The sequence below is a fragment of the Notechis scutatus genome, chromosome 8, assembly GCF_049901735.1.
Source record: "Notechis scutatus isolate UNSWTSFEM ecotype Mainland chromosome 8, rNotScu1.2, whole genome shotgun sequence".
In the NCBI taxonomy this organism is placed as follows: Eukaryota; Metazoa; Chordata; class Lepidosauria; order Squamata; family Elapidae; genus Notechis; species Notechis scutatus.
Genome location: NC_142016.1, coordinates 8,123,683 through 8,148,607, shown reverse-complemented (window position 1 = coordinate 8,148,607; position 24,925 = coordinate 8,123,683). Strand labels below are relative to the sequence as shown.

Here is a 24,925-nt window from a genome sequence, read left to right as displayed (position 1 = left end):
TCCTCTGATACCGATCTGCCAAAATTCAATAGGGGGAAAAAAAAACCTGAGTAATTTGGAGCAGCACAATTCTTTCAGGTAGTTTGAAAATGAGGGTGAGAAAGGTGCGGTAGAAGCCTCTAGCAATTAAATGATTTTTGGTTTTAACCATAAAACCACCAAACCACCCAGAAATTACATCACCAGTGTGGACATTGTGTTTTGGTGGTTTGATGTTCGATGATTCCTTGCATGGGATGAAGAAATATAAGAGAGGACATAGAAGTTGTTGGCATCCCCGGAAATCCACTTCTTTTCCCGTCGTTGTTCAGTCGCTATGTTATTTCCGACTCTTCGCGACCCCATGTACTATAGCACACCAGTCCCTCCTCCCGTCCTCCATTGCCTCTTGGAGTTTTCCCAAATTCACGTTCATTGTGTCAATGACACTATCTAATCATTTCATCCACTTCCACGCCTTTCTCTTTTTGTCTTCAATCTTTCTCAACATTGGGGTCTTTCCCACCAGATTCCCCACCCTTATTAAAAGTCAAACACCAAAAGGACTAAAAAATGCATGCCTCCCCTGTCATGGGCCACCAGAAGCCTCCTGAAGTTCACAAAAGCTGATGCTTTTTCATAAAGTATGTTCGTCTGAAAAGGAGTTACCAGACCAAAACAATTCTCTTCCTTCAATATTTACAGGAGCCTCCTGAAGTCCTTTCACTTGATCAGGGGAGAAAACGACAATGCCTGATCCAGGAGAGGCAGCAGTAGACACACATACAGACACACGTACAAAACCCTCCACCCAACACATGCACACATACATACTTCTTGATCCAGCATGGCTGGTTTTCTGAATTTTGCAATGCCTTTTAAGGACAAGGTTTGTGCAAAAAGCAGCCATTCAGGAAAATGACATACAGAAATGTATTATATTAGAGGAAATGGTTTGCACAGACTGGCTTTGTGAGACGAATGTAAACCAAAACACATGCTTGCAGATATGTGACCAAAATACGTACAAATTCAAGTACAGAACAAAAACAAAAACTAGACTGGGAAACTAAAGTCGACAGATTTCCAAAAGCAAGGAATTTAGGTGGGAAACTAATGAAAACTGACATCTTGCTCCATTCCTAGCTTAACGATTGCACAGAGCCATAATATGGATTCTTTGCTTTTGCTTAGGTGAGACACAAATCTCCTATTATGAGCTAAGGTTATGGCTTATTCCACACAAATCATAGTTTAAAATCTTAGCTTGGCATTCTGTGTGAACTCAGCCAGTCTGGTTAAACTCTTGCAGGTGCTGCCAATTTCCCCACTCCTGATTTCCTTCTGTAGATATTTTATGATGTTAGGGTTCATTTGGGGAAAACCCCATCTATTATTACACAACACAGAATAATAGAGTTGGAAGGGAGAAATAGCGTGGCTCAATGCCATGTAGGGCTACAAGGTGACAACAGCACGTTCAATCACACCTGTAAACCCATTGGGTGCAGGGTGTTATATGCACTAACAAGAAATGTCCACAACTACTGGTGCTACTACAGCTTCCCCGTACTCTTCAAGAGCAGCCCCACGTACAGTACATTACAGTGATCCAAATGGGAAGTTACTATGGTATGAATCACCACGAGCAAAGGCTCCTGATCCGGGGAAAGATCGCAATTTAGATTTCTCTCTGAATCATAGAAAATATCTGTCTGTCCATCCATCCATCTATCCATCCATCCACCATCTATCTATTTAGGTATCTATCTTCCAACCAGTAACTAGGAGTCGAAAACAACTAGATGGCACATAATTTAATCAATTGTCTCTGAAATTCTTGCATTTTGTTGAGGGTAGCTGCTCCAGTACTTCAATTTACTTTCTTCACAAAGCTCCTGCTAGGCATTTGTAACTCACTGTCTTTTTCTTACCCAAGGCTTACGAATACACCCAACCTCTCCTGGAGATTGCATCCCAGTCTACGGTTTCAGTTTCCCAGGCCAAACCATCTGAAATTCAGTAGGATAGGAACAGAAGCCAATTCTGACATCCCCGAAACAAGACACAGATTAGGTTTCAGCCCAGACGACAAGGGGGAAAGGAGGCTGATCTTTGGCATGTTTTATTGAAACCTAATTAAGTTATTGGCATTCCCGCAGACATAGTATTTGCTGCAAAACGAGGCGTTCAGCCAAAGACACTGGTAACCAAAGAGAAACCGAGAAGGGAAAGAATTCCAGTTTATATCTTTTCTAAACCGTCTCCACATGCTTTAAAAAAAAAGGGGGGGAGGGGGTGTTTGGCAGAACATTTTATTTTCACCACAGTCCTGGCCTAGCCGAGCGAGAGATCGTTAAAAGGGCAATGGGATATTAACATTGTGCAGTGTTTTTCACTTCTTTTGGCCCAGCTTTGTCCGGGTGGTGCTCTTTCTTCACAACCTTGTGATGTCCTGGCTTCTGGGCCAGGCAGCCCAAAGTGATGCTTGTTGAAGAGAGGAGTTGTTATGGAGGGAGGCAAGGAAACCTGAAGAGGAGCTGAAACATGAAGTTATCAAAAAGCTCCATCTGGTATAAAGGGCCGTGTCTCATTCTTGGCTCTTTCTTCTGAAGTACCCTAAATCTTCTGTGGGATGCAGCTTCAGGGTGATGAATTAACAGGGTTGGACTTGTTTATTTCTTAAATTTATAGTATTGGATCAACAGGACTAAGATGACCCAGTGAATTTCATGGTGGAATTGGGGTTTCTGGGATCTGTTGAGGCATAAACACAGCACTGGATAACCTCTCTGTTGTAGTGTTTCTCTAACTCGGCAACTTTAGGATGCATGAACTTCAACTTCTAGATATTCCTCTGGCTGGGGAATTCTGGGAATTGACATCTATACACCTTAAAAGTTGCCAAGGTTGAAAACACTGCTCTGTTGTGTCTGTGTGTGTGTGTGTGTGTGTTTAGCATCTAGTAACTGAATGTGCATGTTTGTTGTACGTCTGTAGAGATTCTCAGTCATCCAGGTCATGGCTGTCCCAAAAGTGTTTTTTCAAGAAGCAACTGGACATTTCTTGTTTCTTCTTTGAAGACTCTGCAAGGAATATAAATCCTTCCATTTCCCACTATCCTGTCAGAGCTGAAGAAGCTTCTTGGATGAGAAGCGAAATGTCTTCAAAGAAAAAACAAGGAAGTCCAGTTGCCTCCTGAAAAAGCACCTTTGGGACATATTTGCTGTAATTTGTTTAAAGAGAACTTTGGATAAACCATGAAGAACACATTATAAATGTACAGCTGAGCATTGAGAAAAAGCAAGGTAGAGGCCTTCAAATAATATGGAGACAATTAGTGAGTCCTGTGGACTGTGAGAAGAACCAAGTGATTGGTTTTGGACAAAGTAAGGATCAACAGCTCATGTGATGCAATCTCAGCAAGGTTAAACTCACAATTTTCACATGACACACCAGATGGTGGACACACTTGGTAAAGTTAAAGAAAGGTAGTGGACAAAGGGGTGGACAGAATGGTGGAAGTCTTGGGATGATCCTGGAAGAGATGTTGGATTTCCCATTAGGGTATTAAGACAGAAGGCATTTGTCCATTTGGTCATCAGGATTTGGGATTGATTCAAGGACACTTAACTACTTACTGCAAGATGTAGTAATTCCATGCATCTAGGAAGTAGCTCAACAGAGCTTGTAAAATTAGTCTGACCAGAAACCTTGAGCCACTGTGATAAAAAGGTAAAGGAGTTCCTGCAAATTTTACTCCATTAGTCGTTGCTGACTCTATGGGGCAGCGCTCATCTCCGTTTCAAGGCCATTGAACCAGCACTGCCCAAAGGAATTTCCATGGTCACATGGCCAGCATAACACTGTTACTTTCCCACTGAAGTGGTACCTATGTATCTACTTGCATTTGCCAGTGTTCAAACTGCTAGGTTGGCAGGAGCTGGGGTAGGGACAGGAGCTCACTCCACCACAAGGAGCTCGGGTTTTGAACCTGGGCTGCTGACTTTCCAGCAGATAAGCCCAGTGTCTTAACCACTGAGCCACCATGCTGCCCTGAACCACTGAGAGCAGGAATAACAGCAAAAAAAGAAAAATGACAAATGACAAAATATAAATTCTTGCAAATGGAAGTGGAATGATTGTGGTAAAAACAACAACAACAACAAAGGTACCAATAGTAATAGGCACCTTGGGTGCCAGTGCAAAACATCTGGAGTACTACTGGAATAGTATTAGTACTACTGGAGTACTATTGGAGTAAAGTAAATATCAACATTGACAAAATCACCATCAGTCAACTGCAGAAGGCAGCTACTCGGAACAGCTTAAATCTTGCGATGAGATCTTTAGCACCATAAAAAACATCTGCCTCTCCCAGCTCCTTGGGAAGGATTTAATAGGTTGAAAAAATGCCAAATAATAAATTTTTGCCACATTTGTTAAGAGATCATTGAGTCAAGTTGATTTGAATCACATGGTCATTAAATGCTTGTTGGAAGCTGGTTGAGAAGGACACAAATGTTGAATGTTGCAACTGTCATAAAACCATGCCAGTTGCCAAGCACACACATTTTGATAATGCAATAGTGAAAGCTTTGATAGTCGTAAATGTGAGGACCGATTGTAAATCAATTTTTAGTGCTATTGTGGCAACTTTAGTTGCTAAACAAATGGTTGTAAGTCAAGGACTACCTATACTTGCCATCTGTGCTAGTGGTGGTACGCTACTGGTTCAACCCGATTCTGCCGAGCTGGTAGCAGTGATGAGCAGTGGAGACCAAACCGATTCTCTCCACTACTCTGCTGTTGGGCCCACCCACCTGCCCGGGCTCCCATATTCACCTTTTATCTTCTGCTTTTGAAGATAAGTGTCGTGCGGCAGCTGCTGAAGCGACCGGGATCATGCAGGCTTGCAGGAGGTGAGTTGGAACACCTCTGTGCCTGCACAAATGCCTCTGTGCCTGCGTAAAGTGCATATTTGGTTCATGCATGCACACAAAATGCGTGTTTGGTGCGTGCCTGCAAGCAAAGTGTGTGCATGCACGCAAAGCGTGCCCACCAGTGGTGGTATTCATCCGGTTCGCACCGGATTGGGTGAACCGGTAGCAAGAACTTGGCATGGGTCACTGAACCCATAGTAAGTTCTGGCTGGCCATGCCCCCTACCCAGTCGCCCTCCCGCCTGATGCTCGCTCACCCTGCCCGCCTCCCTGACATTCACCTAAGGTATTTCTTTCTTTTTTTCCCCCTCCCGATAATCAGCTGTAGATAAGATCAGCTGTGCCGGATTCCCCTTGCTGAGGCCCAGGAAGGCAAAAAATGGAGGGAGGAGCTCAGGCCCCTTCCTCCATTTTTTGCCTTCCAGAGCCCCAGAGGAGCCTTAGGGGAGCAAAAACACCCCCCAGAGGCTCTTCTGAGGCTAGGAGGCTCCCAAAACGGAGCTTGGAGGGGTGCTGCATGCCCCTCCCATGCTCTGTTCCTTTCTCTCCCAGAGCCCCAGAGTAGCATTAGGGGAGAACACCCCTCCCCCAAGGCTCCTCTGTGGCTAAGAAGCTCCCAAAAATGAGTGGAGCCTGCAAAAAAAGCCTTGCCCACCCAAGTCACATGGCCACACTCACCAAGCCACGCCCATATAACCGGTAGTAAAAGTTTTTGAATCCTACCACTGGTGCCCACCAAGCCACACCCACTGAACCAGTGGTAAAAGTTTTTGAATCCCACCACTGATCTGTGCTCTTCCAGTTAGTAGTTGTGCATGCTGTAAAAATACGAGACAATGTGCCATCACAACTGCATTTCAATTTTGTTCCATTGTATTATTATAGAAAAATATTTCAATCTGCTAAAAACCTTTCAGTTTAAAGTTTCAGCATAAATCTTTTCCCATGCTTGGAAAAAATGAAATGCAGAGGAAGCAAAACTGAATCTTGGGATATAAAAGACGTTATTCCTATAGAAGATATCTAAGGCCCAAAGTTCCAGCAAAGTTCAATCTTATTGTTCAACTTCTGTGCAACTGTATTTGCCCAGTCAGTTTCAATTATAACTGATATTGTTGTGGGCAAACACAACCAAACCAGAGTGAAAAGAGGGCTTTCTGGACTGGTCCTGTTGGCAATTTATGCTAATTGCAACGAATCCTTCAGCAATTCCTAGCACCTTCTCAATCTTGGCTGGCCTCAGAAGCTGATCTCCACTTGAGGACATCTTATCATCTTGTATTACTGTTCAGTTTAGAAGTGTTACTGTTTCAGATAGGAAGGATGTGCAGAGAGTGGTGAGGACAGCAGAAAAGATTATTGGAAATTTCCTCTTAAATTGGCTGCCATAAATCTGTTTTGAATTGATGACATAGGAGTTTTTGTAGATTTTACTCCGCCAGTTGTTGCTGATTATACGGGGTGGTGCTCATCTCCATTTCAAGGCCATTGAGCCACCGCTGTCCAAAGACATTTCTGCGTCATATGGCCAGTATGACATCACGGAGTGCTGTTACCTTCCCACCAAAGTGGTATCTATTTACCTACTCACATTTGCATGTTTTCGAACTGCTAGGCTGGCAGGAGTTGGGGCAGGAATGGGTGCTCTCCTCACCTAGCTCATTCTATGCAGCACCTTTATTACTCATATTTATTTTTTTTTTTTTTTTTTTTTTTAAAATAAAAACAAAATAAAAAAAAAAAAAAAAAAATTATTAGGCCTTCGGGTCTCAAGCCCAGGCTGCCCGCTTTTCCAGACAACAAGCCCAGCATCTTAACCACTGAGCCACCGTGTCACCCTGAGTTGATGACATACCAAAACATAATTAGTAGTTCATTTTCTCTCCTTTGTTGGCTAATTTACTTTCCTACATGGCTAATTGCTCCCACTAGCCCTCTTCACAGGGGATATATCTGTGTGATTATGCCTGGTTTGCTATTATATGGGCATTTTCTGTGCATATGCTGATATACCAGCTGTGAATAATTATTAATAGAAGAATCTGATCTCTATGCTTAGTCTGTTGGGATTTATTGGGTTCTTGATGATCTCAGAGCTTGGATGTTTTCTTGCAAATGTTCATTACCAATCTAGGAGTAACATAATCAACCCAACCAAGCTAAGCAACCCCAAGAATTCAACAATTTAACTCTGAACAACTTTTATTCTCTACTGTTGGAAAGAGATTTATTCACAGATAATATATAGAAGCAAAATAAACATCTTCCACTGAAGGAAGGTCCAATTCCATTTCCTTCCTCTTCTCCAATAGTTTATCCTGAACATGGGTAGTTCATTTAGGTTAGCTTTGAATGTAGTGGTGGCAGACAGTTGATTTACATCTACTCTATTTTACAGGGAAAGGAATTGTCTTCACTTCAAGGTCATTTCCTTTTTGTAAATATAGTACTGTATTTTAACTTTCCAACAAATTCCCATAGTTTTTTTTTTCTAAGCATGAACAGATTTTCTTAATGTGGAAAAGATTAAATAATCTAAAAATGTCTTTTCATTGGTTGAAACAACCCATATTTAACAGTCCCGTTTTTCTCTACAGTTACTGCCACTTGTTTGAATGTTTTCATCATTGGATGCACAGATGGATGAAGTAGACATTCTTTGATTTGATAAAGAAATTGCACTTTCAAAAATGCTGAAGTCTTCTGAAGCAATGTGGTAGCAAATTTTCTAATGTATATTCTCATTTAGTCCTTGGGTAATTAATGTCAGAGTTTGGCTGAAAGCATGGGGTTAGTTTCTGAGTTAATTTATGATGGCTGCATCATTAAAGAATTAACAGCATCCTTAATGAATTAACAGCAATCCATGACTCTGTCTTGGGTTTCTACTGGACAGTATCTCAAAAGCCCAAAGAAGAGGAAAAAACTGTGGGGTCCTTGGCCTTCTGTAAGCTTGGTTGATGAACTGATGATGTTACCAAGTTGGGTAAGAAACATCTGCAAGAAAACAACCAAACTCACAGAGCACCAAGGACCTCACAATTCAACCTTGAGCTATCAATATTCTCTTCTATTGGTAAGATGAAAAAAATACAAGGGAATAATTCTATTTTTATCTCAGTGTTTTAGAACCTGTAAACCCTAATAGCCATAAGAAGACTATGGCCTCTAGGAATCTGGAATCTTTTAAGAAAGATTAAGTTGTGTTAATTGCAGAACAAATTGAGAATGTGGTCATGAGATATGAGTAGATAAGCATGGCTGAGACTTTCAAGCTGCATATCAATGTTAAATGTGGGAGGGTTATCACCCGTAGGCACCACGAATCACCAGAAACATGAAAAGCAGATGGGGCTAAAGAATTGAGAATCAGATGTGGTTGGTTCTTGCACACAAGGAGTCCTAATACCCATGGCATTGTATGGGCAATGGCTGGGGTTGGGTGGGAGGATTCTTTTGTCAGAGCAGATGTTTTTTTGGGGGGAACCTTCCAACTATAAAACTTCAATAACTGAACAGGTTTGTACTGATATGGCAGCCTGGTGGTAGGCAGACCACACCACAGAGTCATAGTTCTCTTACGTTGGTTGCAGTTAGCACAGGCGTGAACTTGCAAAGAGATAGTCTCCATGATGCAAGATGAAGTTATGCTGATGCTAGATTGGATTGTAAAATGCATGGAAGGGAGATTTCCCAGGAAGCACATGTATGCTCCTTGATGGAGGAGAAAGGATGGATATAAAAGCATGGAAGAAAAATCCAAAGCCCTTGACTTCTCCTCATGCTTCTCTTCAGGAATGGGGTAGAGAAAATAGTGTAAAGTATTATTTATGGAAAAATATTAAGGAAAAAAAAATCTGTGAGTATGCATCAGCCATACAGATAGTCCTCTTTTAATGACTGATCACTTAGGATTTGGTCAAAGTCAAGATGGACCAATAGTATTTATAATCCAGTTTCACAGTCCCAACAGCTGCACACACACACACACACACACACACTGTGGTAACATTCAATCTGAATTTCTGATGCTTGGCAACCAGTTCTCATTTACAGCTGTTTGCAGCATCCAGGGGTCATACGACCATGATTTTTAGCATTTTTTGGCTATTTCCTGAGTATAATTGATTTGTTAATGGCCAACACATTTGCCTAATGAGTGCAGCATTTGCTTCATGACTGCCATGTTCACATCATGACGCTGTTAAAAAGGTCATAAACTTGAAAGTAATCACATGATGACATTATGACTTATTGCAGTAATTCCAGGCTCAGTTACGGTTGTAAGTCAAGGAACACCTGTACAGTAGGTTATTCAGATTTCTGTTGATATTGTGCAAATTCATTGATTATATAGTCAGTTTACTTAGTTTTTTTATAGACAAAAGCTTATAGTCCATTCAACATATACCGTGATCATGAAGAACTAAGTTAAAAATCATCTAGTTTTAAGTCTCCACATTTTCTCTTTTCTGCAAGAAGAGATTGATGTCCTGTTTTCAAATCCAGTTTTCCCCACATTGTTAAAGAAACATAATCATAAAATCCAAAAATGAAAATTCCAAGCTAGGAAATTATGTGACATCCATGCCAGCCTTCTGAATTCCGATTGGCATCTTTTGCTAGTCAACAGTATTTTACATGGGTAACAATGAACATACAAATACTCCTCAACTTACAACCATTCATTTAGCAACTGTTTGAAGTTACAAAGGTACCGAAAAAGTGACTTATGCCTATTTTTCACTCTTACAACCTTTGCAGCATCCCCATGATCACATGATCAAAATTTGGATCTTGGCAATTGGCATGTATTTATGACTGTTGCGATGTCTTGAGGTCATGTGATCACCTTTTGGGAGCTTCTGGCAGGCAATGGGGAAGGCAGATTCACTTAATAGCCATGTTACTTACTTAACAACTGCAGTGATTCACTTAACAGTTGTGGCAAGAAAGGTTCTACAATGGGCCAAAACTCACCGAACCACTGTCTTGCTTAGCAATGGAAATTTGGAGCTCAATTGTCATAAACTGAGGACTATCTGTATGGAAAAACATGTTAAAATGGTGGCCATGTTGGTACCAACGAGACTTCATATCATCCTGGACCATCTGTATCATCCTGGAGACCCCATGTACCATCTGTATCATCCTGGAGACCCCATGTACCATCTGTATCATCCTGGAGACCCCATTGCCTGGACAAGTCTTCCACATGAAAAAATTGCTGAGTTCCTGATAATCCATCTTTGCCTCTTCCATATGACACCAATTTCTGGGGCACCGTCTGGTTGTGATCAATCCATTAGCTGCATTCTCTTCTACACAAACATCTCTTTCCCAACCTTGGCGTTGATCTGGTTTCTCTGAAACCTGATTTTATTTTTCTAATTCGCAGTTGGTGTTCAGGGTCTTCCTAAGAAAATTATCTCAACCTTCAGTCATTTCAGAAAGTTTCCCCTTACTCCTTTATTTAAACAGCAAGACAATTTCCTAAGTTTAACGCCAGAGTTAGCAGGAGCAGTTAGCTCAGAGTGTACATAGCAGCTCTTTCACCTTCATTAGGCTGGCTCAATTCATAACTGTTCTAGCAGCAATGCTTTTGCACACAATGATGCTTCCTGCAGAGGAATGGCCGTGGAAAACTAAACATCAGGAACAAAAATCCATATTAATTTTTCAGGAAAGATCTGTCAACTGAATATTGGTTTCTTCTGGCACTGTCTCTCCAGACTTTCTCAGAAAATCCATGTGGATTTTCCATTCCAACACTAACTCCTATACAGGTGCTAAAATATTTGAACTATTTGGTTCAACGATTGTTTCCTCTTTTTAAAAAAATTGCTGAAAAGTAATTAAATATAATTATGTGGCTAAAAATAATGGTCTTGGAACAGATGGGTATAAATCCCCTCAGCCTCATTAATTTTATTTATTTGCTATTCAGTCAGAGACCAAACGTTAACATACAATTCAAAACAAGTAACCTAACAAAAGCCAAACTTATTTGGGGGGAAAAAAATCTCAGACGACATAAACCAGTTTCCGAGTCAAAACCTGTCTTACCTCTGTATGGATTATTTCTAACACTTTCTAACAGCGGTGCAGAATGTACCACATTTTGGAAATTTTGTAGGAGGTTTTTTTTTTCTCTCACTGGGAAAAAAAACCCTCTGACTGGGGCCACCGAAGCATCTCTTAATAAGGGGAGAAATTTACATGTCATATAAGGTGTACAAGATATACAGCTACCACAGCTTCTACCTCTAGTTACATATGTAAGTATTGTGAGGAAAGACATCAAATGATATTGTACATGGAGCAGTGGTGGTATTGTAAAAATATTGTCAGGCCCCAAGAACCAGAAAGTCACATGGAATTACTTCTGAGCAAGACAGAGGTGAATATTTGCAGCTCAGAGTTGAAATGAGGAATCTTTGGTATTCTCTGAGCCCCAAGAACTAAGCTCAAGAAAGAATCAAGGACTCCTTACTTCTGAGCGATTTGTTTTACTGTTCCTCAGCTATAGTCAGACACCTTGCCAACCTAAAGTAATTACTTGCATCATTAGATATATAGTCTGAGAATGTCTAAGGAGGAGCCATCTTAACTCTCTTTCTCCCAACAAACTATCTAAGCTTTGTTGCCTCTTACCCTCAGGAATGCAGTTCTTCCCTCTTGGGAATCCAGACTACATTCCACCACATCATTTAGGGATGGTGCAGACCAGCTCCTCATCTCAAGTTCTTGTAGTGGTGAGAAAATGTACATCTTTCGTAAATCTAAATCATGGCTGCATTATTGTGCATTCCTCCACTCTTGAAACTGGTTAAAAAAATACACGGCATAACCTATGATGCCCTGTTAATCTGTCTCTATAATGAGAACAGGGATTGGTCCTGACTATAGATTTGAAGAGCAATGATTGTTGAATTCTCCTGGCTTTGGTTTCCTCTCCAACCAGTGTCATCTGCTGGTAGGAAGAATCATCACTTAAGTTTATTCTTAAATTGGAGATGGAAGACGTTTGGCTGAGTGCCATGGGTGATAGTTGCAAATGAAGAGGTATTCTATCTCAGGTTACTTCTCAATGGTGGTCTCCCAGTCTTCTGGAAGCTCAAGTGCCTGAAAGAACAGAAATCTGGTCTGTTAATGCAGGGGTCTCCAACCTTGGCAACTTTAAGACTTGTGGACTTCAACTCCCAGAGTTCCTCAGCCAGCTTTGCTGGCTGAGGAACTCTGGGAGTTGAAGTCCACAAGTCTTAAAGTTGCCAAGGTTGGAGACCCCTGTGTTAATGGATAGCTTCTTCCACCTACCTAGGCAAAGCAGAAGTGAGATCAAAACCTGCTCCAACTTTGCCTGATCAAACTCATGGTTTCAAAGCAGGGATCAAAGCCCAGGGCAAATTTTGAGAGAACTGTCACTCAGCTTGCACAAGGCTGGTCTGGTTTGCCTTAGGGGCGGAGGAGGTAACCTCTCTTGAAATTGCTTGTGATCTCCTGGGGGACTCCAACCTTCAGTTTGAGAACCCCAAAGTTCTATGCTGAGGTGAGCAGCTTGTGTGTTCCCTTAAAGCCTTGTGTGGCGGCGATGCTGGAAAGCCGCTAAATTACAGTAGTGCAGTTTCCTGCCTTTCCAGACATATTTTCAGTGAAACAAGTGCATCAGTACAATTTGAAAATTGGATTTCCTGCCTTTCTAGCATGGGTGAATCAGTGACTGTGCTTTCGTCAGCTTTGGATGGCTGAACTTAGAAAAGTAAAAGCTGTCTGTGCTTATTAAAGCATTGAGTTACGGTGCTTTAACTCAGGGGCTCTCAAACTTTTCCAGGTTGCTACACCTCTAAGAACAGGACAGAATAACAAAATTGCAAGGGACCTTGGAGATGCTCTAGTCCAACCCCCTGATCAAGTAGGAGACCTTATACCATTTCAGACGGCTATCCAGTCTCTTTTGAAAAGCCTCCAGTCAAAGAGCACCCACAACTTCTGAAGGCAAACTGTTCCATTGGTTTATTGTTCTCACTATCATGAAATTTCTCCTTAGTTCTAAGTTGCATCTCTCTTGGTTAATGTACATCCATTGCTTCTTGTCTTGCACTCAGGTGCTTTGGAGCAGGGGTCTCCAATCTTGGCAACTTTAAGACTTGTGGACTTTGCTGGCTGAGGAACTCTGGGAGTTGAAGTCCACAAGTCATAAAGTTGCCAAGGTTGGAGACCCCCGCTTTGGAGAATAGGTTGACCCCCTCTTCTTTGTAGGAGCTCCTCAAATATTGGAACACTGCTATCATGTCATCCCAGTCCTTCTTTTCACTAGACAAAAATCAACTCCTCAACTGTTCATCAAATGTTTTAGCCTCCAGTCCCCTAATTATCATTGTTGCTCTTCTCTGCAGTCTTTCCAGAATCTCAATTTTCTTTTTTTTTAAATTGTGATGACCAAAACTGGATGCAATATTCCAAGTGTGGTCTTACTCAAGGTGATATGAAGCAGTACTAACCTGTTGGCTTAAATAAAAATGCCAGAATCCCTTATCAACAAGCAAGGCTGTAGTAGTGATAGAAAGACAGTTGCATTTGAGCAAACTTTTTGTTTGTTTGTTTCTCTTACCAAACCCCATTGAATTCTTGCAAAGCAGAATTTGAAGAGTCCATCTCTAGCATGCAAAAAGGCTTCTGTAAATTATCTCCATTTCCCTTTGGGCCAGTCCATGACCTGATTGAGTGGGACCTTCATTTGTCTGTTTTGCCTAGGAAATATTTGATCTGCCTCTCCCCACTGGCTGCTCTGTGTCCCATCTGTTGCTTTTGTTCCAATGTCCCGTGGTGTTTTGAACTTTATTAGACACGTGTCTGGAATCTATTCTAAGCGTACGGAAAGAATTACATCCTATCCTCAGTATGTTCACAGACTGTTCAGTTTATGGCTGCTGAAAGGTCTGTCAAGTTTCCGCTGTAACTCCTGTGTTTTCAAGGCATGTAGCTATTTTTTCACTCACTTACGTTTGCAAGTTTGCTATTTATATCTGATTTGATTTGAGTTGATATCTATTTGCAGCTAGAATTCTTCCCCTTAATTATAAAGTGAGTGATATTAAGGGCGGTGGGCAAAAGAAGGCCGCCAAAGAGATCTCCATCCAAAATTATGGTTTATCTTTTATTTTTGGTGAATCTTAAAACTCAGACTTGGGTTTGGAGAGCGGTTCTTTGAAGAGCTATTGTGTAAGAGCAGAAGTTTTCCAAGCTCCATCTTAACATCCAAAAACACTGGGTTGTATGGTTGCCAGTGAATCATTCTTGTCTGGAAAGGCTCCCATAAACTTTCCTATAGGAACTGCGTATTATTTAACTTGCTTGTACAAGTAGCACCAAACCATTAACCAAATCCTGGAAAATTCTCTATAGATTCAGGGTTGGGCTTCCAGGTTTTCCTGAAACCCTGTTCCACAAATAGCAGGGTTTGCCGCTGCTTCTGGCTCACTTTTAAGTAGAAAGAAATTCAAGGCTGGATTCATACAACATGCTTAACCAAGTCAGTTAAACCCAGTGTCTGCATTCGAATAATAAGCTGAATGCGATCAGGTTCAGTCTTGGTTAGGTCAAAGATCTTTTTATGTTATTTGGTGGGAGGCAGGTGTAAGAATACATACCTGTTGTATGGTGCAAACCTAGAGCATGGTTTAATTGATGAGCCAGTTTAAACCTATTGTGTGAAGGTAGTATTGTGTATTAATTCTGTTTAGGCCAATAAGTGTCACACAGATGATGGACATATGTTCAGATTCTCAAACTAAAACTGGAGTCATTTTGCTCCCTGTCCACCAAATTAGAAGCACTGACTGGGGTCACACATTGTATTAAAGACTCTATGTTTTTGGTTAGTTTGTTGGTAAACAATAGTTGGCTGTGTTCACAAAACAAGTGCAATCAAGAGGTGCATAAATAGAGATTGAGACCCCATGGCCTTCAGTTTGTAATCTTCATTGTGCAAGTAGTCCTCAACTTACACAATTAGGACCAGAATTTCTGTTGCTAAACAAGGCAGTTTTTAAGTGAGTCATACCCAATTTTGTGACCTTTTTTCCCCATGGTCGTTAAGCAAATCAGTATCACATGGCTATTAAGCAAATCCAACTTCCCCCATTGCCTTTCTCGGTCAGAAGTTGGTTGGGAAGGTCACAAATGGGGATCACATGTTTGTAAATACATGTCAGTTGCCGAGCACCCAAATTTTGGATCACATGACCCTGGGATGTTGCAGTGGTCATACATGTGAGACACTTTTTTTCAGTAATGTAACTTCAAATGGTCACTAAATGAATGGTTGTAAGTTGAGGGCTACCTGTAATGGATGGGGTATAAAAAAAAATAGTGAACCAGGTTCAGGGCAGTCTGTTTAAGTCCATCTTTCAGGGGGTGCTGGCCTTCCAGGTGCAGCAAAGCTGGCACTGAGACCCTTCAAGGGTTTCAGGAAAGTTGCCAGTGTAAGCAGCAAAGGGGTGAATGTGGAACGTGGAGACGCTTCCCGTGTGCTCCCGATTAAGGATCCCGTTGGGAAAGGAGCGGAAAAAGTCAAGGAAAAAAGAAAAAAAAAACGTTAGAGAGGAGAAAAACCCTGTGCTGGATTTTTGAAAAGAGGTGAATGAAGAAAACAAGAGGAAAAACGGGTCACATGCTTTAAACCCACAACATCCTTATTTAAAGCTAGGCTTGTCAATCATTCTTACAGGGCAAAACAAGGGCAGGAAAAGGGGAGCAGCTGAGTTTATTCAAGAGGGTGGAGTCTCTCTACTAATGGGATTTTATTTATTTGTATGGAGGGTTCATATTTTCTATTCTTCTCCTGCAAAAGGCCACTTATCCTTTGGGTTGGGAGGCGGAGGAACAGAGGTGGCCCAGCTCTGAAGGTGCGTGTCTTTTCATTATGTTCTTTGCTTGCTCGTTCATCAGAAACAAAACCTTTCACCGTTTGCAAACAGGGAACCCCAATTAGGACTTGCTAGCAGTGATTCTGAATAACGGGAGATGCTTGGGTCTTGCTGCTTCGGGAAATAGGGTTTGGCATCTTGTTTCTAATGCATTATTAATGTAGCATTCCACAAAATGTTCCTTTTTCTGGGCTGAGCAAAATTACCTCCCTAGTCTTGGGTCCTTTGAATGAATTTGCAATGAGAATGTCTGGCCAGCCTGGTTGGTTAGGGGAGATCAGGTTGAGAAAAACAGCATTAGTGAATCATTCACACAAATTAGTAACCCAGGGTAGGCATGCTTAAGAATTATTAGGGCTTGTTGCCTTTATACCTGGTGACCATCCTAACCCCAAATACCATGATTTAATTTACTAAGCCAAGATTTGCTTCTGAAGAAGTAAGTGTAAGGAATAGGTGGCTTGATACTTTGCACAACTAATGGCTGGAGGTAAAGAAGCTGTTGTGTTCTGTTGTAAATGGTCGACATGGTTCAAACTAGAGTATCACTTTCTGATTTGAGCATGGTTGAAGACATAGATGGCTGGCTGGAAGGAGCAATGGGGAGATTATATAGATTATTTTATGACAGCATTGGGCAAATGATGTCAATTTGCACCCGGAGATTATGACATGTGTCTAGTTTTCCCCCTGGATACTAAAGGTTGAGGAATATAGATAAGTACACTGAACGGATCTCAGCTCAGAGGCACAAGACAAGCAGTCACATTCTTGGGAGAGGTTATACCTGCCAACTTGAAGATTTTGATTTCCCCTGTTGGATATGTTTGTTGATATTTCAATTTGTAAATACATTTCATTAATATATTTATACACTCCCAATTATATATGCTCCTGAATTTTCTACTTTGTTACTCTAACCCAAAGATTTATAAGGGAACATTTAGATCATTGACTCTGTTTCTTGCTCATCTGGCACATGTTTGTCTCATTTTCCAATTGTAGTATAGTTACTTTAGTGGGGTCGGGTGGGAAGCTAAATGTTTGGAGCCATACATAATGACAAATGAATCAAGGAACCATCCCAGGAATGCTTTGGGGTAGATATGGTCAAGATGGCCTCAGGAAACCTGGTTAGATTTTAAGGTTAAGTTCTGAGACATAGGAGATCTGTGAAGATGAGACCCACTTTAAGAAATAAACTGGCAGTTCTTAAGCTGCTTGAATATTTAAATCTATCACACTTCATTTGTGAAAGGAAAGTCGTACAGCATAGACAATGGAAAATAAGAGATTTTGTCTGCAGGGCAAGGATGGGAATTAAAAGGTTTATGACACTGAAGTGTCTTGTTTTTGTGCATTGGTGTGTGCTTTGTCTTATTGGCTAGTTACTGTAAATAAACTTATTGTTGGCAGTACCTGAAGCCAAAGTAATTGGATGAAATCCAATAGACTTGATAAGTAAATAAAAAAGAGAGGACACACAGATGTCAGGGATTGGAATGGTATGCAAAACAATTTTATCTTCCTCCGTCAACGTCAACTTTATGCAGGTAATTCTCGATGTATGACGACAATTGAGCAATAGCACTTAGACTTATAGACCACTTCACAATGATTTTAGAGCCCTCTCTAAGTGGTTTACATATTTCCCCCAAAAATCTTGAGTTCTCATTTTACCAACTTTTGAAGGCTGGAAGGCTGAGCCAACCTTGAGCTGCCTGGTGAAATTCAAACTGTTAAACTGCTGGCCGCCGGCAGTCAGCAGAAGCAGCCTGCAGTACTGCATTCTAACCACTGCGCCCCCACAGCTGTTATCTGTTGCTAAGCGAGACAGTTAAGCAAATTTTGCCTCATTTTATGTTCTTTCTGGTCATGGTTGTTAAGTGAATCCCTGCAGTTGTTAAATTAGTAATATGGTTGTTAAGCGAATCTGGCTTCCCCATTGACTTTGCTTGTCAGAAGGTCACCACAGTTGCTCACAAGCCCTGGGACACTGCAACGTCATAAATATGAACCAGTTGCCAAGCATCCGAATTTTGGTCATATGACCATGGGGATGCTGTAATGGTGGTAACTTTGAGCGGTCACTAAACGAACTGTTGTAAGTCGGGGAGTACCAGTTGTCACAGTGCCCCAATGCATTCCCTCTCCTTCTGGCCCCGTGATTGCTAAGGACTAGGACACAATTTTTTCAGACACCTTGCTGGCAGGTAATTTTAGCCTTTTCCATCCTGCCCTGGTACTCTTTCTTCCTTAGCTGAGGGAAATTCCTTGGCGGCTCCCTTCCCTTTCATTGCAGAAATGTAGTTTAATGTAAACCTAGCTCTGAGGCAGCTTTTTCTCATTTTTAAACTATTTCATATCAATAGCTGGCCTGACATTTGTTTTCTTTGAATCTGGGTTAGAGAACTGGTCTACATTTCTCAGGATATCTCTTTAGGAATCTTGGCTGAGCTAGGACTGTATCTTTTGAAACGACTGTAAATGTAAAACAGAAGGGAGATATTAAAAGAAGCATAAACAAGTTTCTTTCTCTTTCTCTCCTTGCTCCCTGTCACCACCGCCTTCACTTTAGAAAGAGGAAAACTTTAGAAATAGGAAAAGAACAAGCCCCACCACCTTCTCTTGAGTCTGCAGGGCTGAGAGAAGAGAAGTGATCCAGGTGGTTAGTTTAGCAGGAAAAGCTGTAAGGAAAAAAAAACAACAACACATTTTCCCTCTTTTAACCCTGGAAAACTTCCTTCATTCCTCCCTTCCTCTTCCCTTTTCCTTCATCCTGCCTTAAAAGCAAAACCCTTGACATGTCACAAAATCACCCCCCCACACACCTTATGTGCTCATGGTTGGGTCCAGCCATGCTTCAGGCAGGAAAACAGAACTTTTAGACTGGGGAAGGGGGGGAGGGGGGACAGAAAAGAAAGGCATCCCCCCATGTTTGAATGCCAAGCTCCATTGTCCCAACGTACATTTCATATGGAATTTATTTTCAGAACCGTGGTATCTTTTTCCAAAGTCCATGGGATGGAGTTCATGAATGTATTTATATTTGTAGAGAGGGCAGACTTCGGAAAGAATGGGATTGGGGTGGGAGTCATTTACTGTAAATCCTAAATAAGAAAACTAGGTAGCTGGCCTCTATCCCTTCTTTGGAACATTTTGTCTATATTATTTACTTGATTGCAAGATGCAAAACAGTGATTGCTTGTGTATTGCTTTAAATAAAAGACTATAAGGGGAGGAAGCCAAACCTTTGCGTGCATTTTTCATTTACTGGGGTGATTTTTCAAGGTCCAAATCTGTTCTACAGCTGTAAGATTTCCTGGTGGTTTACTCCAAGCCCTAACCAGGTCTGGCTCTGTTTGGCGGTTCCAAATCAACCAAGGTCAGCCTGGCATGGTCCCCAGATGAGTGGCATCAATATTCGGAATGATCCAGTAGATCGTATCTGGTATATATAATTTATAGGGTTTATTGATCAAGCCCCACTTGATAAATTGACTTGAGGGCAGCAACGCTGGGTTGATTTTATTTAGAATGATTGATTTCAGATGGTAACTAGTAAAAGAAATGGATGTCCTTTGAAAGTCAACTGATGGAATTTAATTTTTGTAGTTTCTACCAAAACGGAAAGATACTTTGGTGTAGTGGTTAAGGCACCAGGCTAGAAATTGGAAGATGGTATGTTCTGGTTCTATCTTAAGTGCAAAGCCAACTGGGTGTCCTTGGGCCAGTTATTCTCTCTCAGCCCTAGGAAGCAGGCAATGGCAAACCACTTCTGAAATCTTGCTAAGAAAACTGCTGAGACTTCTCCAGGCAGTTGCCAGGAGTCAACACTGACTTGAAGACACCAAAACAAAACAAAAAGTTTTGTATTCTCTCTCTCTCTCCCCACCCCTCTCCCTCCCTCCCTCCTTCTCCCCTCTCATTGTAGACAGCACTCTCTAGAAACCATGATTCATTGCATGTTCAGCCCAGTGCTAGAGATGAATGTCCAGTTTTCCCACCACAAAACCCACTTCTCCTAGCCCTTCCAAGAGGATTGCTTGAAATTGGAAGTGGGTACAACCTTGTGTGCAGTTTTTGGCCTGTTGTCAAAAGCTCTAGGCAAGAAGTCAGTTCAAACTTTTAACAAGAGCCATCTGCCCCTTCTTCAAAGTTGGCAAGGCAAGGAGAGCAGGAGAATGAGGAGCAGGGAGAAAGAGTAAGATAAAATTGACACACAGAAGTGATGAGAAAGAGAGAGAAATAAGGCTCTTGAAAAGCTACCTACAGTTTGCTTAAGAAGCCAAAAATGACTTGGTTTGTACATCATACTAAGTCCTAATGAGTAGCTTCACACACAGAAGGTCAAATTTCCATTGAATCAAACTTCCTGATGCATTTCAGAAATGTGACTATGCAGCTTTCCAATATGGAAGTGGTTGACCAACACCTAATCCTGGAATTTGGGGGGGAAGGGTGGAGAAACTTGTCCCCAGTTCTAATCATCAATATCCTAACCAGAATCAGCCATGCCTAGGTTCTTCAAGATCACTTAAGTTCTGCCTCTTGTGCGACTCAAGTCAAGGAAGCATGCCAGAAAAGGGCTACAGGGGATAATCCACTCCCACACATTGTTTCCAAAAAACCCGACACAAATGTCACATCTAAAAGCCCATAGATCACATAAAATGGGATATATGGGTTGTGTCAAACCAGCCACAGAACAGCACAGAGTGAGAAAAGTGGTGTCTCATCATGACCTTTGGCTCAGAAACTCCAAACACTGATGCCAGTTAAGAGACTCTGAAATTGAATGTTAATCTGTCTGGAGGACATCATGTCTTTCTGAAATTGATGTGGCTCAGTTGTGGGCAAGATGTTGAATCCCTCCATTTGTACTAAAAGAGCAACTTATTATGTTAATTGTGGCTTCTTCTACAGTCCAGAATCTGCATAGAACTAATATATATATATATATTATCGGATAGGAGATTCTTACATAATTTCCCCAACAGAATAATAGAGTTGGAAGGGACCTTGGTGGTCTCCTCAGAAGCAGGACCCTTCATTTTCTCTCTAGCTCCTTTTTTTTCCACCCTCCAAAATTGTTCTGTTACTTTTTTTCTTTGGTGATGAAAACCTCCTCCCTTTGCTCTGAATATCCTGTTTTTAATAACTGGCCCAACAGTTGGATTCCTTGGTGTTCATTCTTTCATTGTGTGATAGTCCACTCATCTGCCAGTAAAAATAGAACTGTTAGTAAGTGTCTCTTGCATGTCCTGTAGCAGAAAGCCCAGCTTGACCCCACTGACTTAAAAAGGAGCAAAGAGCTTGATTTCATCTGCTTGGCATGATTCTTACTAAGGCACTACTGGTTGTATTGTTAGAGTATTAAGATTTTGTTTTATCACTCACTGGTGAAATCGTATTCTCTTAAACATTTACATTGAATCAATTGCCCTTTTTTTTTGCTTTTCATTGCTGTTTATCCCCTCAGTTTATCAATCATTTTCATTCTGAACATACAATACATTTTCATGCACTGAATGAATAGAATTTAGGCTCTTATAAATTATAGAATCTTGTAATCCACATTAACCTGGATCTCCCTTTATAAAGCTTCCGTCTATTGCTTCTTGTTCTACTTTCAGAAACTATAGAAAATACACCCATGCCATCTTCCTGTTACAGTCTTTCACGTATCTGAAAACTACTATTTTCTCTGTTCACAGTCTTCCCTTCTCTTCCTATAATTTATTGTTATTTAATTTTTATTCATATTATGTATAATCTTGAATTTGCACATTTTTTCCAATTGTTTTCTGATTTTTCACATTAATTTACTTCCTCTTACTTCTGAATTCTTTCATTTTTCCCAACATCCCCACTCAATAACTTTCCTGTTGCCCCTCTTCTGTGAAAAGGGCCTTAGAAAGGTTTAACTTGAACTATGATATATATGACTAAGGAAGAAACTATGGATCAGGTTGTAGAAAAACGGAACAACAACCATTTCTGAAGGTGTTTTCACAGAAAAGGTTTAAATTAACTTGGATTAAATCCATCAATAAAAATCAATAAAAAGACATATTAGGATATTTCAGTCCACCTCACATGGCATTGAGACACAAGGAGCTTTACAGGGGTGTTCAACCTTGACAACTTTTTAAGACCTGTGGACTTCAACTCCCAGAATTCCCCAGCTGGGAATTGAAGTCCACATGCCTCAAAGTTGCCAGGTTGGAGACCCCTAATTTAGTTGGTTTGGGTTTAGCATCAGAGTGGTCACACCATACCACACAAACTGCATGAAACCCACCTTTTAGTGCCTCAAGATTGTTGTGCCAGATTTCTTAGTTTAACAGTATAATTTCATCTATTTTCCAGGTGTTAGATAGAACAGTGTTTCTCAACCATCTAAACTTTTAGCTGTGTGGAACTCAACACCCAGAATTCATGACTGACTAGGGAATTCTGGAAGTTGAAGTTCACTCATCTTAAAGTTGTAAAGGTTGAGAAACACTGGGATAGAATCATATGGGAGTATTGTCTCTTGGAAGGGGTGTCTCTCCTTCCCAACTACATCTACAGTCCCTTGGCTAACCAAATCTGAATATTTTTGGTCAATAAGATAAATAAGAACTGAACACACTCAAAACCATAGACATGGTGGTAGACTTTAGGAGAAACCTTCCCATACTACCACCTCTTACAATACTAGACAACACAGTATCAAGAGCAGAGACCTTCAAATTTCTAGGTTCTATCATATCACAAGACCTAAAATGAACACCTAACATCAAAAACCTCATCAAAAAAGCACAACAAAGAATGTTCTAAGCTCAAACTGCTCAAGGAGGTGCTGATACAGTTCTACAGAGGAATTATTGAGTCTATCATCTGCACCTCTATAACTGTCTGGTTTGGTTCTGCAACCCAACAAGACAGACACAGACTTCAGAGAATAATTAGGATGCAGAAAAAAACAATTACTACCAACCTGTCTTCCATTGAGGACCTGCATGAGTCAAAAAGAGGGCTGTGAAAATATTTACAGACTCCTCACATCCCGGACATAAACTGTTTTAACTCCTACCCTCAAAATGATGCTATAGAGAACAACTAGACACAAGGACAGTTTTTTCCCCGAACACCATCACTCTGCTAAACAAATAATTCCCTCAACACTGTCCAACTATTTACAAAGTCTGCACTACTATTACTATTAATCTTCTCATCACTCCTTATCACCCATCCCCTCCCACTTGTGTCTGTATGACTGTAACTTTGGTGCTTGTATCCTTATGATTTATATTGACTTCCTAGTATGTTTTGATTAGTTATTATACCCTATGATTATCATTAAGTGTTGCACCTTATGATTCTTGACTCTTGATGAATGTATCTTTTCTTTTATGTACCCTGAAAGCATTTGCGCCAAGACAAATTCCTTGTGTGTCCAATCATACGTGGCCAATAAAGAATTCTATCTATCTATTCTATCTATGTTACATCATTGGATGACATCTTAGACCAGTGTTTCTCAAACCTGGCCACTTTGAGATATGTGGACTTCAATTCTCAGAATACTCCAGCATGCTGGCTAGGGAATTCTGGGAGTTGACTTCCACATGTTTTAAAGTTGCCAAGGCTGAGAAGCACTGTCTTAGATGTTAAGAACATGGGTTGTACTACCTAATCTCCAAACATTGCTTATCTCTGGTGTTGTGTGATGTGTGAATAGAGCGATTATGGTTTATAAAGCATTGTTGTGCAAACCCAGTCAGTTTTATTTTACTTAGTCAACAATAGTTAAACAAAGCATGGCTCAATGCAATATGTGGATCTAATCTAGGACATCATGCTATATTGGCAAAAAAATTCATTTTGAATAACACTAATCTTAGAACTTTGTTGATTTGTTACATTTCCAGTGTAAGCCTGTAATCTGGATTATGAAAAGGGCCATTTGAAACACTGCTTTAAAATAGTTAGTGGACCGTTTCACAATCAAGGCAGAGCTGATATAGGAGATTACCTGGCTGAGCCTGAGGGAGGGGTCAAGCACATCATCAGTTTGAAGTCTCTTCGTGTCCACAAGAGATCTAAATCCAGCCCTCTTTGATTTCCATTGGTTCTTATCTATCGCCAATTTGCTTTGACCGTTAATAGTTATGATTCTTGTAGAGAGATAGCATGGAATAATCTTATTCTCATTTGAACAATCTTGGCTCCTCATTTCTTGCGCCTGACAGCTGCACTTAGGTTGGGGCATTTACAAGATTTTGAAATTGATATATGTACTTGACATGGAATGCAATTTTTGCTGAACTTTATGCTGTAAATGCTAAAATGCAACACTCTCAAGAACAAACTATCACACCAAATATGTCCATGGTTTGTTAAATAAAGCACAATTAGGTAGTTTTTACAAAACAAGCTTAGTTACATATAAGTAAATATTTGTGTTACAACAATGAGCAGATCCATCTTTAATGTGCTAACAGTGAACTGCCTCAAATTTTCGTTCATGACACCATCATGACATTAAACTGCAAATAGGAATTTAGACCAGAAAGTTACAATATGTTTTTGATTTATATTAAATTGAATTTATCAAGTCTAGCTAGCATCCCATTATAATTAATATAAATGGTGGTTCTTATGCAACAAGCTTGCTTATATGGTTAGAGAATTTCAAAGAATCCATAGCTGAATATAATTCAAGGTTGTTGAGATTGGACAACATGATGAGTTAATGTCAGTGCTCCAAATCTCATCCTAATGACCTTATTGAGAAGCATGGTTCTAAAGATTGAGGTTGCTCATTCTCAATACACTAAACTGTGGTTTTGTGATGACCCGGGGCGTGGCACAAAGGCAACACAGTCAGATAATCAGTAGGAGTCCCTTTGTTAGCTCCAACTTTGCCCCCAATGTCCTGGTTACCTTCTGGCTGGAGAAAAACTCTCCCAGAAACAGCCTTTGGCTACAGAGAATCAAATCCAAAATGTGGCCAACAAAATTGTAAATATAATCCAATCAAGGCAAAATGAGATAATTAGTCCGGCACGGCAGGAGCAAGAATTCC

At 40.7% G+C, this 24,925-nt stretch overlaps 1 protein-coding gene across 8 annotated transcripts in view; it reads left to right on the top strand.

Annotated features, from left to right (window-relative positions):
• The window catches only part of COL8A2 (collagen type VIII alpha 2 chain), a 165,565-nt gene that overhangs the window by 59,626 nt on the left and 81,014 nt on the right, over positions 1 to 24,925 (top strand). The window contains exon 1 of one of the 8 annotated variants that reach the window (XM_087970553.1): positions 15,713 to 15,828. The exons of the other annotated variants lie outside the window; for them this stretch is intronic. The gene's annotated coding sequence lies outside the window, so the exon portion shown is untranslated. Of the gene's footprint in view, positions 1 to 15,712; positions 15,829 to 24,925 lie in introns of those variants that run through there. 8 annotated transcript variants of the gene reach the window in all.